A 14,414-nucleotide genomic window follows, 5' to 3' on the forward strand; every position below is an offset into this window, starting at 1 on the left:
CAGGCGGGGGCAGGGCCGGGGGCCCGCTGTTCCCCTGCCCTACTTTCTCCCGCAGACACAGGCAGGGCATTTCTGCCGTAGCCCCAGTTCTGGGAAAGACCCTTGCGTCCACTCTGGCGGGAGTGATGGGTGGCGAGCATGTCCCTGTGCCTCCATGGCCCTTGTTGCCCTCCGCCGACAGGAACGCTCTGGCCGGCACGGTCAGCCCAAGCTCCGCAAGTGTGGACGCCAAGCCAAGCAACTGGAGCCCCAGTGAGCACGCTGTGCCTCCTGGGTGCGAGGACGCGCTGGTCAGCCCCCTCCCGCAGGCTGGGGCGCCAGGGCCAACGTCCTCCAACGTCCTCCCCAGGGAGCGTGTCTGTGGCAGGAGCCCGAGTGCACGTCTTCGTTCCCTCTGTGCCCAGCAAAGCCATACCTGGACGCCTGGGGCTGCCCGGAGCTGGACACGGCCTCTCAAGCCCAGGTCTACACGGTGGCTTCTGATCCTCAGAGCTGCCATGTGCTTTGGGAAGCCAAGCCCCATGTTCCAGGGTCTTTGTCGTGCGCAAGTTGATTTGCAACGAACGGGTCCTGTTCAAGTGATGGAACTGCCGTTACACATATGCATGAAGACGGCCAACTGTGTCCACGGAGGTGCCCTTAGATAGTGTCCTCAGGCCAGTGTCCATCCCAGCAGCAAGGAGCCCACCCAGCTCCCGTTCACCCTTACAGGTGACCGGCTAGGGGCAGGGCACAGCGATCCCGGCGGGGACCCACCCGGGGCCTTTGGGTGCGAGGACACGCGGAGACGCGTCCGCCCGCTCTCCTGTCAGGCGGGTGGGGGGGATGGGGGGGTGGGTCTCGTCAACCTCGGCATAAACGACAGGGGGCGGGGCGGGGCAGACACAGGGGGCACACACAGGGGACAGCAGTGAGTCTGGGACCCCACAGGGCAGCACCGACCTCGGGCACAGATAAAGTGTGGGACACCAGGGGCTAGGGTGGGGCCCTCGCGGGACAGAGCCCGGGGGGCGGGGGTGCGGCAACGAGGCTCGGGGTCTTGCCGGGTCTTGGTCAAGGCCAGACAGCACAAGGGGGGAAGTGGTGAGACATTCACGTGTCAACTGAAGATTCAACTAGGTTGGGATGTTTGATTTTTTTTTTAGGTCGCACCCGGCGACGCTCAGGGGTTCCTCCTGGCTCTGCACTCAGGAATCACTCCTGGCGGTGCTCGGGGGACCCTATGGGATGCTGGGAATCGAACCCGGGTTGGCCACGTGCAAGGCAAACGCCCTCCCCGCTGTGCTATCGCTCCAGCCCTCGATGTTTGATCTTTTGAGAAACTATTTTTGCTTGTTTAAAGGGGTGCGGGTGGAGTTCTGAGAAGGTTGGGGGACTTTACTCTTGAGACCCGGAAACCTCTCCGCTGAAATGGTGAAGTCTGGGGGATTGTGGCAAGTTCATGGGGGGCGGGGGGGAGTGAAGAACCAGCAAACCAGACCCAGAACACAGCCCAGCAGAACCCTGGCCCGGCACCCGGGAGGCCCTGGGCTTCTGTCTAGAGCGCGGAGGGAGGACAGAAGGAGGAGGAGGGTGTCCGGTTTCCTGTTCTTGCCTTTGGTGGCAGAAGAGGAGAGAGCAGAGAAGTTGAGTGTCATTCTGTCCAGCTTAAAAGTGAAGTTGAAGCTGCCATCTCCCGCACGCGGTGGGTTCTGATGTTTCGGAAGGCACCGGAGAGTGGCTCTGTGTCACGGAGCGACAGTGACCAGCTCATCGCTTAGAAGCCGGCCGGCACCCAGTTCAGGTCAGGTCAGGAGACAGCTGGGCTTCCTGTGTGGAAACGGTCGCCTTGTCCTGGGCAGAGCAACGTGGGTTCGTGGGGGTGGGGGCATGGGCCTGTCTCCTGGTCCACAGAGCAAACTCAGTCCCAGGTGGATGAATGCATTCCAGGAACATCACTAGTCCCGATGACGCCACTCCCTGTCACAGTCGGAGCCCAGATGAGCAGGTGCGCGACATCCAACTCTGACTCACCAGGCTCGAGTTTGCTCTTTTCACTCCGAAAGGAGCGACGGGACCGACCCCTGGGCCCGAGAGCGTGGGGGGGGGGGTCGGCCTTGGGTGCGCCCAGCCGGCTTCAGACCCCCACACCGCGGCGTAGGGCGCCCTCAGGGCTCGCTCCTGAGCACTGCTGGTGAGTCTCAAACCGTCGCCCAGATGAAAGGAACAGGGCGCCCTTGGCGCGGGGAGCAACGCCCAGCACTCAAGCCCGGCCGTCAGGACGGCTCTCCCTCCTCCAGCCCAAGGCTCTCCGGCTCTCCGCCTCTCCTCCAGCTGGGAGCTTCTCCCACTCTGCCTCGCCAGCTGAGGGTGGCGACCACGGCTCCGACCAGCTGGAGCAAGCGGAAGAGCAGCACCGGCCAGAACTTTCTTTAAAGCAGAATTTCGCCCCCAAACTGCTTCTGGCCGATTGATGCTTGGGTCTCCCTGGCGAGGTGCAGGCTTTGAGGCGAAGGGCGGGGGGAGGGAGGTGCCGGTGGACGCTGGGATCCAAGGGGGCTGGCCTCGCACCCAGGAGGCAGACACCTTGGCCGCTGTGTTGCCTCCTGGCCTCAAAGCTCCCCTTTGAATCGTGACTTGGAGGGGAGGGGGCGGAGAGACGGGGCTGGGGGAGGGCTCTAGCCCTGCACACGGCAGCGCTGGGCTTTGTCCTCGCTGGCCGGAGGAGAGGACACTCTGCTCCGGAGGGTCAGCAGGGCCGTGGGCAGACTCCCCCAGCGAAGTGCCCATTCGGGGTGCAGAGGCAGATGGGGGAAGAATCCTGCAGCCTGGATTGGTTGAGACGAAGACGCGAGTGCACCTAGAAAGAGTCCCAACAAGCCCATTCGTTCACCTAGTTTTGGGTTTTCTGGGAGAGGCGCTCACCTGGCAGTGCTCAGAGCGACATAGGGCGCTGGGCTACATTCTGAGCTCATGGGTCCTCCTGGCAGCTCATGGGGCGCTGGGATTCGATCCCGTGTCAGCCGCATGCGAGACTAGTGAAATTTTGTGAAATGGGATTTTTTTTTCTTTTTGGGTGATGCACAGGGGTTACTTTTGACTCATGCACTAATCACTCCCAGTGGTGCTCAGGGGACCTGATGGGATGCTGGGGCTCAAACCCGGGTCGGCTGCGTTCAAGGCAAATGCCCTACCCGCTACGCTATTGCTCCAGCCCCGGGATTTTTTTTTAATGAGATATTTGCTGTATATATTTAAAAAATAAATAAACAAAAGAATCTCCAGCTCACTGCTCTGCATCAAATCCTCCTAATCTTTTGGTGCTCTTATGATTAAGGATGTTTACACACAATATGAAATGGGAATTTAGAAATCAAATTCCAGGAAAGAGAAGATTTAATGCCAGGCATTCATCTGGAAAACTTAATTTCCTTCTCATTTGGCTTGAGTTGGGGCATGGGGGGAGGGGGGGTCATTAATGCCCGAGATCTATAGTGAACACGGTCAGAAAAAAGAATACCAGGGCTTTGCTCCAGGGGTCTCAGTGGGGGGAGTGGGGAGGGAAGACTCGGGCTGGGGTCCACCCGGGGCCTCGAGCATGCAAGGCCAGGCCAGGCCCCTCCCAGGGAGAAGCCAAATCTCCGTCAAGATGGGTCAGAGCACGAGGCAGGTGTTTATGAAGGGCAGGTGGTCAGCACCTGGCCAGAAGGATCCACGTTAGTCCCCCCTCACACGCAGGTAAGGGGGCACACAGCTGTGAGAAAGCTCGGAGGGCTGCCTGGGGGCGGTGTGGAGGGGTCTCACAGCCTGCGTCTACACGGCAGCATGCGTGGAGGGGGTTTCTCTCAGCTGTCTGTTCTGTCTGGTTCATCCGTCGTGCCCAGCCTGCCCCGTGTGCCCCCCCCCCCCACCATCCAGTCTGACATTGGGTCTGCCTGGTCCGTGGGCTCCATCCGGCCTGTCTCACGGGTCCATTCCCCCACCCCCACCCCCATCGCCTCTCTCGGACTAACCGGACTCTCCCACCATCCACCCCCCAGTTCCTGCCTCCCAGCGCTCTATCCTTTCTGGATTTGTTAGGGGTTTGTTTATGGCAGGGCTGGAGCAATAGCACAGCGGGTAAGGCGTTTGCCTTGCACGCAGACGACATGGCCGACCCGAGTTCGATTCCTCCGCCCCTCTCGGAGAGCCCGGCAAGGTACCGAGAGTATCTCGCCCGCACGGCAGAGCCTGGCAAGCTCCCCGTGACGTATTCGATATGCCAGACACAGTAACAACAAAGTCTCCAGTGGAGACGTTACTGGGCCCGCTCGAGCAAATCAATGAACAGCGGGAGGACAGTGCTACAGTGACAGTATTTAGATCAATAATTTCTACAAATGGTCCATAAGCACTTAAAAGCATATGTTTCATATTATAAAGCTCACCGTGTGGTTAGAAGATGACAATCATACTGTTCTGTTTACTGAGTTTCTAACTTTATGTAACAGTGCCTATGGGAGGCGGGGTTTGGGCCACCCCTGGCAACGCTCAGGAGACCCCTGTGCCAGGGCCAGAGCCAGAGCGCAAGGCAAGACCCAACCCTTCAGCGGCCAGGCCCCCGATGCGCATCTTTAAAGACTGTCATGGCCGTCTGTCCAAAACAACCGCAAATTAATCTCCATTCTCTCTTTCTTTCCCTTTCTTTCTTTCTTTCTTTCTTTCTTTCTTTCTTTCCTTTTCTTTCCTTCCTTCCTTGTTGGAGTACACGGAGCTTAGATTTATCAGATTGTACCCATCACAGTGCTCCCGAGTCACTCCCATTACTTTGTCTGTCTGTGACCTCTTCTATGCTCTCTTCCCAACCAATTTGTAAGGTCTCATCCTTCTTAGACACTGAAGCTGTACTGTAAGTTAATATTGCCTTTCTCCTCTCCTCATGTCTTTTGAATAGTTTGCTTTAATGCAATGTCCTTTTGTATAGATACAGGAAGACAATTAATTAATATGCTTTGTAACTTAGGAATTGATTGGCTTTGAATATTATTCACTCCTGGGCATCTGCCTTCTCAACTTAATCCTCAGTTGCCCTCACTTCCTAGCACCCCAAGGGCAGGGTCCGACGTGGGGCTGGATGGAACCAGGGCAAGCCAGTAAGTTATGTGCTACCCTGGCATCGCAATGGGCCAGGCCAAGGTGCCACGATTCTTAACTATAAGTTAAGAGTTTGATCATAGGCAAATGCTGTCATGATCCAAAAGTAATGACGAGACTAGGACCCTGCTGCTAGGAATAGGAAAGATAGCTGGCCTGAGCACTGCAGTCTGAGATCGAGATGGCCCTCGGAGAGCAATTCTATAAGCTCAAAGTATTTCTTACTGCGTCCATACGAAATGATTAATATTATGTATGCTTATTTGTTGGTTGGACAAGGAGAGGAGAAACACGTCCTAGAAGCAGTTTCCTGTGTGTCCTGACTAGCTTGGATGAGACTGAACTTTTCTCCCCCTCAAACTGCCTTCAGTAAATGATTTCAGTATATTGAGGCAGTTTCCCTTGTCTCACAGGAACCTAGCTGGCCTTAGGTATGCAGTTCCCAGGTGCTAAACTAGGCCTGGTCTTTGGGAATGCCTGGCTCCAGGCTGGCTGATTTTGGGGATGTAGATTCCAAGCTCTAGCAGACTGGTCTTTGTTGTGCTAATCTAAGTGCTTATAGCTTGTGAAAAGGTGAGGCCACGATTCCTGGCCTGCAGATGTAAAGAAACAATGTATGGTTTGCCGCCTCAGTGTTCGGTCTGTAACTCCTTTTGATGACATCACTATATTGCGCCCTTTAGAGGTACCATGATCTATATAAGGGCAGAGTCTGGCAAACTCCCCGTGGCGTACCCAATATGCCAAATACCAGTAACAATGATGGGTCTCATTCTCCTAAAGAGCCTTGAATATAATCTCAGGGCTAGGATGAAGGAGACTTTACTGGGGCCTGCTCGAGGCAATCGACGAATAACAGGATGATGAATAAATGAATGAATGATCTATATAAGGGAGATTTCAGGGCTCTGGGGGGGGGGGGGGGGAAACACGTGCATCAGAGAACCAGGGAAGATGGGGCTGAGGACAGAAGCTGAGAGAACAAAGGCGCACGTGCTTGAGAGATCCTGGGGCCTCCATGACGTACATCTCTTCCATGTAATAAACGGCTCCTAAGACCAACCAGCCTGGCCTCTGTTTCCTTCCTTCGCCTTGATGTAGGCAGGTAGATAGGGAAAGGCTCTCTGCAATGAAACAAAGTCTCATAGAAGAATTCTAGGACCAACCCACCCTGTGGAGACAGAGAATAAGGACTTGATAAGACCATCCCCAGACCCTGAAGATATGGGCCTCCTCCCCATGAAATTCCTCCTTTCCGAGAACCCCCCTTTCAATCCGGTTGACTCCAGCGACCCAGCCCCAAGGAGATTCCAGGACATTCCAAGTCAGATGATTCTCGAACCCCTTTTCAATCCGGTTGACTCCAGCGACCCAGCCCCAAGGAGATTCCAGGACATTCCAAGTCAGATGATTCTCGAACCCCCTTTCAATCCGGTTGACTCCAGCGACCCAGCCCCAAGGAGATCCCAGGACATTCTGAGTCGGAAGGATCTATAAGAGCCAGCTCGAGAGCCCACTTGGGGCTCTCTCCACCCTCGGAGAAGCCCGTGTTCCCTCTGGACGCGTTTCTCCTCTCTCTCTTCCTCTCCATTCCCCCCGCTTATCTGCTTATCCCTTTCTCTCCCTCTCCAAAAGCCTCCAAATAAAACCTGTTACTTCACTGCTCGTCTACTCCTGAAATTCTTTTCTGCGAGCGAGACAAGAACCCCAGAAACCTCGGGTAAGGCTTGGACTGGTCCCTCCTTTCCTGCGAAGAGCAAATTCTCGCCCCAGCTTGAGTCCGTGGCTCCCCGAGCAATCGGGTGGCGGGGATTAACTCCCGTGCTGAGAAGATCAAGCGGACTTCAGGTGTGGCTTGACGGCCACCTCGTGGGGCTGGCGGGGCTCAGGCCCGTGCCGAGCAGGTGCTCGCTGCAGACTTTACCGGTCCTAGCCTACCCAGGGTTCTGGGTGGCAGAGGTGGGTGGGGAGAAAGTGGCCGTCTTTCTCCTCCCCACTTCACATAAGTCACCCGTGGGGCCCACCAACATCAGCCTGACCATTGCCATCGACCTCCCTGGAGTGGGGAAGCGGCCTGACTGCCGGCTTTTTATTTTTTGTGTGTTTACACACTTACTTCCTTCCCTCCTTCCTTCCTTCCCTCCCTCCCTCCCTCCCTCCCTCCTTCCCCCTCCCTTCCTTTCTCCTTCCTTCCTTCCTTCCTTCCTTCCTTCCTTCCTTCCTTCCTCCCTTCTTCCTTCCTTCCTTCCTTCCTTCCTTCCTTCCTTCCTTCCTTCCCTCCCTCCCTCCCTCCCTCCCTCCCTCCCTCCTTCCTCCCTCCCTCCCTCCCTCCCTCCCTCCCTTCCTTCCTTCCTTCCTTCCTTCCTTCCTTCCTTCTCTCCCTCCTTCCTCTTCCTTCCTTCCTCCCTCCCTCCCTCCCTCCCTCCCTCCCTCCCTTCCTCCCTTCCTTCCTTCCTCCCCCTGAACCCCCACCCCACCCGCCCAGGCCGAGCTTCTGCTGCTCAGGCCTCGGTTAAACGTCTCGCTCTGTGATCACTGTTCCCTTCCCGGCCCCGTTCCCTCGGTCCAGCGGGAGCTTCCTCACAGGCGCCTGTGCTCCGGTTCTGTCCAGACAACACGGTGAGCTGCCAGCCCCTCCATAGGTGCCACTGGCCCGGCCGCTCTCCATTTGGGCCTGTTTTCCCTGAGGGTCTGCTAAGTCCATCTTCACCTGTGTGCCACTTACAGACCCGGCGGCCGCACTCACCACCCCCCACCCCCGCTGCCAGCTGCGGCCATGCCAGGGGCTCAACTCCACTGCCCACGAATCAGCTCTGGGAGATGACAGGCGAACTGCCGAAAACTCCAGGTACACCGGCCTTCAGGCTGAGAAGTCTGGGGTCTTCTTGGAGTGGGGCTGGCAGCCCCCCACGCCCCCCGACTGCAGCCGGGTAAGCTCACGGCCCTGTTAACTGTTCTGGCGTTTGTGCAGGGCACGCGGGCATGTGCAGCCACAGGACATCGGCACACTCTAAGGACTGGGCTCCAGCAGGAGTGCCCAGAACTCGCCAGGAGAGCAGCAGGGAAGCCGACTAAGCTCCACCCACAAGAACAGGCACGCAGAGGCTCAACTCACAGCGAACCGTGTGGTGAGCCCCAGTGAACCCTCAGGCGAGGACTTCATTTCCCCCCCCGCTGTGAGACAGAACAATTTCCACAAATTTTCTTTTACTGAAGTACTTTTGAGGACTCCATTAGCCATTTGCTTGTCACAAGCAGCATACAAGAAATGACTTGTGCCTGCTGAGGGGGCAGGCTTGGGGTGGGGGTGATTGGAAAAACGGGGACGGCGGTGGAAGGAAGGTGACTCTGGTTGCCGTGGGAATGGCGAATGCCTGTGACAAATGCATCAGGGGGACTTTGTAAAGCGCAGTGAAAAATAAAGAAAACAAACCCAGGCCCCCCAGTGGGACTCGACGTTGCTTCCACTGCAGACACGCACTCAAAATCTTGACACCCAAGGGTGGACAGCTGCTGTTCCGCTGGACTGTGAGTGGCCAGGAGGGAAAGAGCCAGTCTCGGCCCTTCCTGCTTGGGATCACGCTGTTCTGCAGTTTCCTTTGTTCTTCCCCAGATTCTGTTGTTTTCGCAGGAAGGAGGAACTCGCTTCCCTTCCCAGCCCAGCACGTTGGAATTCACCCCTAAACATCCTCCCCAGAAGGAAGGGGGCAGCCTGGGGGGAGCCAGGGGGCGCCCGCCCGCCCGCCCGCTGCTCTGCTGAAGGGCAGGGACTTGCTGCCCCCCCTCCCACCTCCCTCCATGCAGTTCAAAGCTAGTTCTAGACCCGAGGGGGGGCGGGACTTTAGAAGCAGCGAGGGGCAGGCCTTGGGGAAGGGACTGAAGACAGAGGCCCTGAGAGCAGGTCCGCTGTCGGACGACGGACGACGGACGGACGTGGGGTGTCTGCAGGCGGGAGGGCTGGTTCTCTGGGACCTGGAGGATCCGTCTCCCAGAGAGAGTCAACTCCGGGCAGGTGGGGGTGGAGGACTGAGACGGGCGTGGGTCGTGGGAGCTGGTGCTTCAAGGCCCTGTCACGCGTCCTGGGCACGGTCACAGCACTTCGTACACGTGAGCGTGTGTTTCCCTCCCCCCCATCCCGCCCCGGCATTATGATTCCTGGTTTGTGTTCAGGGAAACTGAGGCACAGGAGGGCAAGACACTTGCCTGAGGTCGAGCAGCTAGAAACAATGTGGCTGAGGCACTTGGCGACATCTGAGGGCACAATGAGGTCATTCCCCCAGACCTGGCCTTTGACGGTCTGTGGACAGCTGTCAGACACTCACTAGGCACACACTAGGTCCGCGTGGGCAGCATTAGACACATACTAGGTCCACGTGGACAGCTGTCAGCACACACCAGGTCCCCATGGGCAGCTGTCAGACACACACTAGGCACACGCTAGGTCCACATGGGCAGCTGTCAGACACACACTAGGCTCACACTAGGCCCGCGTGGGCAGCTTCCAGGCACACACTAGGTCCGCGTAGGCAGCATCAGACACACACTAGGTCCACGTAGACAACTGTCAGCACACACTAGGTCCCCGTGGGCAGCTGTCAGACACACACTAGGCACACGCTAGGTCCACATGGGCAGCTGTCAGACACACACTAGGCACACGCTAGGTCCACATGGGCAGCTGTCAGACACACATTAGACACACGCTAGGTCCGCGTGGGCAGCTGCCAGGCACACACTAGGTCTGCGTGTCATCTGTCTCTCCCTCAGGGGGAGGTGTGCGTGTGGGAGGCAGGCCGGCAGGAGAGGCGGCACGAAGTCGCAGGCACGGGCTTTGCAAAGAAAGAAAAGAAAAGAAATGGTGCTTTGTCTACACAACGGTACGCAACTCAGTGTTAGAGAGAAGGAAGCCTCGCACTTTGCTGCACCGCAGAGCGGCAGGGGGACACGTGGGTGGAATCAGCGAGAAGGAGGAAGACAAACCCGGACAGCCACGCGGACAGCCCCAGCCACAGGTGGGGACCGAGAAACAAAGCCAGGCCACGAGCACTGTTCCGGGCCAACAAACCCTCGTGCTGACCGGCGAGGCCAGCGGGGGCAGGAGAGACTACAGACGTCCGTCCAGCGGGCGGGCGGGGGTTGCCGAGGTAACACCTAGACTGCCCCCACGGCAGGTTTGCGGATGCTGGACCCCACAGCCCCTGCCCACGGATCGCTCCCTGCCCAGCCAGTGCCAGGACCCGAGACGTTCCCCAGCCCGGGGCCGCGGGAGCCCCGTGGCAGGTCCTGGCGCGGCTGAACCCCAAGGGGCCTGGTGTTTCTCCACCCGGGGACTGAGTGACTGGCCGGGGCGTGAGCATCCATGAATGTGTCTTGCAAAACCAGAGCCGCGTGGCAAGCTATGAAGACGCCTTTGTTCTTCCCGAGGGACCGAGCCCGGTGTTTGTTCCCAGGGCGGGTTGGAGAGAGCCGGGCACTAGCACACCCAGTCGCAGCGCCCACCTGGGGCCCGGAACAGGGCTGGGGGGTGTGGGGGGGGATGACCTCCTCCCCTCTCCTGACCTTGGGCTTCCACAGCCCCGACGCCAAGTTTTGCAAGTGCTTTATCTCTCTTGGGTATCTGCCCTTTGTCAGATGTGTGAGGAGCAAATATTTTCTCCCCATCTGTAGGAGGTCATTTTATTCTAGTCATCGTTTCTTTGGCCCCGCAAAAGCGTCTTCATTCGGGGCTGGAGTGATAGCACAACGGGTAGGGCGTTTGCCTTGCATGCGGCTGACCCGGGTTCGATTCCCAGCATCCCATATGGTACCCCGGGCACCACCAGGAGTAATTCCTGTACAGAACCAGGAGTAACCACTGTGCATTGCCGGGTGTGATGCAAAAAGCAAAAAAAAAAAAAAAAAAAAGCGTCTTAATTCAATGTAGTCCCGTTTGATTGTTTTTGTGTGATTGGCCAATGCCGCTGAGTCATTAAGTGCCTCTCACGTCAATCCTGTGAAGAGTTCTGCTTACATCTCCCTCCACCTAATTTGTGGATTTTGGGTCCAATTGTGAGGTCTTTGGTCCATCTTGAATTAACCCTCGTGCACGGAGGGAGATAGGGATGTGGTTTCTTTTCCTTTTTCTTTCTTCCTTTTTTTGCACGTGGCTATCCAGTTTTTCCTGCCCTGTCTGTGGAAGAAACTCCTCACTCTACTTCATACACCTAGAACATGTGTCAAACACGCTGGTGATGGGTGTGGGGTTGGGATACTGTCTGCCTAAGAATATTGCATGTGATAGCTGTATCACAAATCATGACCCCTACATTTAAAAAGTGAAAATAAATAGACAAATGCACACGTGGGGGAAGAGAGGGCCGCGTCTGCCTTCCCCGGGGTGAGGAGGCTTTCCTCTTCCGACACTCACCGCTGCAGTCTGTGCCCAAAGGGACCTCTTTGGCACCACAGGGGACATGGGGGAAACCCTTGATGACATCATCTTTGGTGACGGAGAAATTGCTCTTGGCTACTTCTCTCAATGGCCGGGGGAGATATCTGAAGACATTTTAAGGGGCCACGAGAGGCCTAGCCGTCCGGCGGCAGAGTCAGATGCCGTCCGTTCCCACGGTGGGTGAAGCTCTTCCTGCTCCACTTGTCGGCGCCTTCCAGGGACCAAAGCCTGCGAGCCTGTGTAGGCACCGCCAGCCTTTGGGCTTTGAAGAGCAGACACGTGTCCGTTGGCGGAGCCGCCGAAGAAGTTTGCTCCCAGCTGGACTGCCCGGGGTAGGGTGGGAGCTGACCCCATCCAGGGGCATTTAGAGATTCACACCACTCACGGGACACACAACGCTGGCCAATCAAAAATCGTGATCAACTTAATATAAATGGGTGGCGCTCTGAAAACATCCTGGGTTTGTTGACTTTGGGCTGGAAAGACCTTCCCTCCAAGACCCGCCCCTTCCCCCTTGTTCTTGTTCACCCCTGTTTTCTGCTGCTCCGAGACTCATCATATATTCTGATGTTGGTGGGAGGAGTGCCAAGTGAGAGTGGGTGGGGAGACAGAGACAGACACACAAGAGGCAGAAAGCAGGCTCCCGAGGGGAGAGAGCTGAGTGGCTTCTGGGCTGGGACTTTATACGGACCTCCTAGCCTTGGCTGACAGAGAATCGACCGGGGTGTGTCACAGAGGAGCTGGGAGCTTCTGACGTTCTTCCAGGCTCTGCCCAGGCTCTGGTTCTCTGCCCCTCAGGACCGGCCTTCTCTGGGTTCTGCGGCATCCATTAGAATTTGATCAGCCTCAGTCTTTACGTCCACAAGGGGGGTCCAGCTCACGATGTGGGGGCTACTCTAGGGCTGCTGACCGGGGAACTTCTTTGGATCCCACCTGGTTTGACGACTTCCCGAGGACTCACTGCCAGGCGCCCTCTCTACCCGCCCACCCCAGGCACATGCCCGGTTCTCCAGCTAGATCACGCCATTGTGCCACCTACCTGCCGTTCCAAACAGCCTTGAAACCAGCAAGCGTGGTCGCTGCGGCTCGGGGAACTGGGACTAGGTGTTGGGTACTGGCCTGGGGTGTTTATCCGCCAAGATGCATCACCTGAGGCTTTCCCTGGGGCAGGAGAATCTGCTCCCGAGAGCACCTCCCTGACCGGACACGACTTCCTCGGTTGGTCCCTGTTTTATTATTATTATTATTATTATTATTTTATTTTTATTAGCGAGACATCATGAGGAACAGTTGTAGACTTACCAGTTTTTGTGCTTGGGTTTCAGTTATACAATGATCAAACACCCATCCCTCCACCAGCGCCCATCCTCCACCACCATGGGTCCCAGCATCCCTCCCACCCCCCCATCCCCCCATCCCACCCTGCCTCTGTGGCAGGGCATTCCCTTTTGTTCTCTCTCTCTCTCCTTTTGGGTCCTGTGGTTTGCAAAAGAGGCATTGAGTGGCAATCCTATTCGGTCTATACTCTACTTTCAGCATGCTTCTCCCACCCTGGGAGGATTCTCCCAACACCTTTATTTGGTGTTCCCTTCTCTATCTGAGCTCCCGTTTCCCCTAGCATGTGTGGTTGGTACTACATGGAAAGTACCATGTTAAGCAAAATGACTCAGAAAGAAAGGGATAGACGTGGTCCCTGTTTTTTGATCACATGGGACTGTCCTCAGGACAACACGACAGCAGCCGGGTTCCATGTCTCCATGGGGCAAAAATGGAAACCAGGTTCCAGACATGCAGGAAGCCAGTGAGCAAGGCAGAAGCCCTGTCCCTCAGAAACCAGCTCCCAACCAACGCACAATCTCTCCTGTCTCACATAATCACACACCCCTTAATCTCGTATCATTCAACAACAACGCGCATCTCGGACCGTGGTCCCATCAGCTCTGCCACGGAGCTTAGGTGTGTGGAGAGTTCTAGGATGAAACTCCTTGATATAAGACACGTTTCTGAGAAGCGTCCCCATCCTGAAGTGGCCTGCGATGAGACGATTTTTTCCTACAGACTGAGCTGAACCGAGTCAGGGAGAGACAGGCACACGGCTGTACCACAGGGGGTGTGTACGCACGGAGGGAGGGTGGCACTCGGATGGCTCAGGCCTGGCGACCAGAACTCACCCTGAGGGCGACTGGCATCCTCCCGAGGCCAGAATTCAGCCCAGGATGGCCGGTGGGAGAAGGGCTGGCCAGCGAGCGTGTGCCCACGGGAACGCCCTGGGACCCACCTCAGCTGCAGACACGGAACAGATTCCCAGAAACTCGCCTCCAGCCGAACAGAAACCACGGCCACGCGCATTTCCCGGAGAAACACAAGGAATGCTTCTCAGGACGGCTCTGATTTTTTGTTGCTTTTGTTTGTCTAAATGAAGTAAGGCTGGAGCCTACGCAGAATACAACTAAAATCCCAAGGGAGGTTTGAAGTGGGCCCCCTGGGGCTCCTCTGACTCCCAGGCTCCCCAGGCAGATGTCTGCCAAGCCACCAGAAAGGCCAGGCGTCCTTCCGAGGAGAAAGGCAACGAACCACCGCACACGCCCTGTTTTAAAGAAAATAAATGTTTACATCCTACACTTCTGAAAATAGATTAATGGGGCTGGAGCAATAGCACAGCCGTAGGGCGCTTGCCTTGCATGCAGCTGACCCGGGTTCAATTCCCAGCGTCCCCCGAGCACTGCCAGGAGTAATTCCTGAGTGCAGAGCCTGGAGGAATCCCCTCCCCCCCCCCCCCCCCCCCCCCCCCCCGCCAGCGACCCAAAGAGCAAAACAAAAAAAAATAGATTCACTGTGGGGTCTCATCTTTATTTCCTCTCGGGAAGAAAAC

This window comes from Sorex fumeus, unplaced genomic scaffold (genome assembly GCF_029834395.1).
Source record: "Sorex fumeus unplaced genomic scaffold, SorFum_2.1 ptg000218l, whole genome shotgun sequence".
Lineage (NCBI taxonomy): Eukaryota > Metazoa > Chordata > Mammalia > Eulipotyphla > Soricidae > Sorex > Sorex fumeus.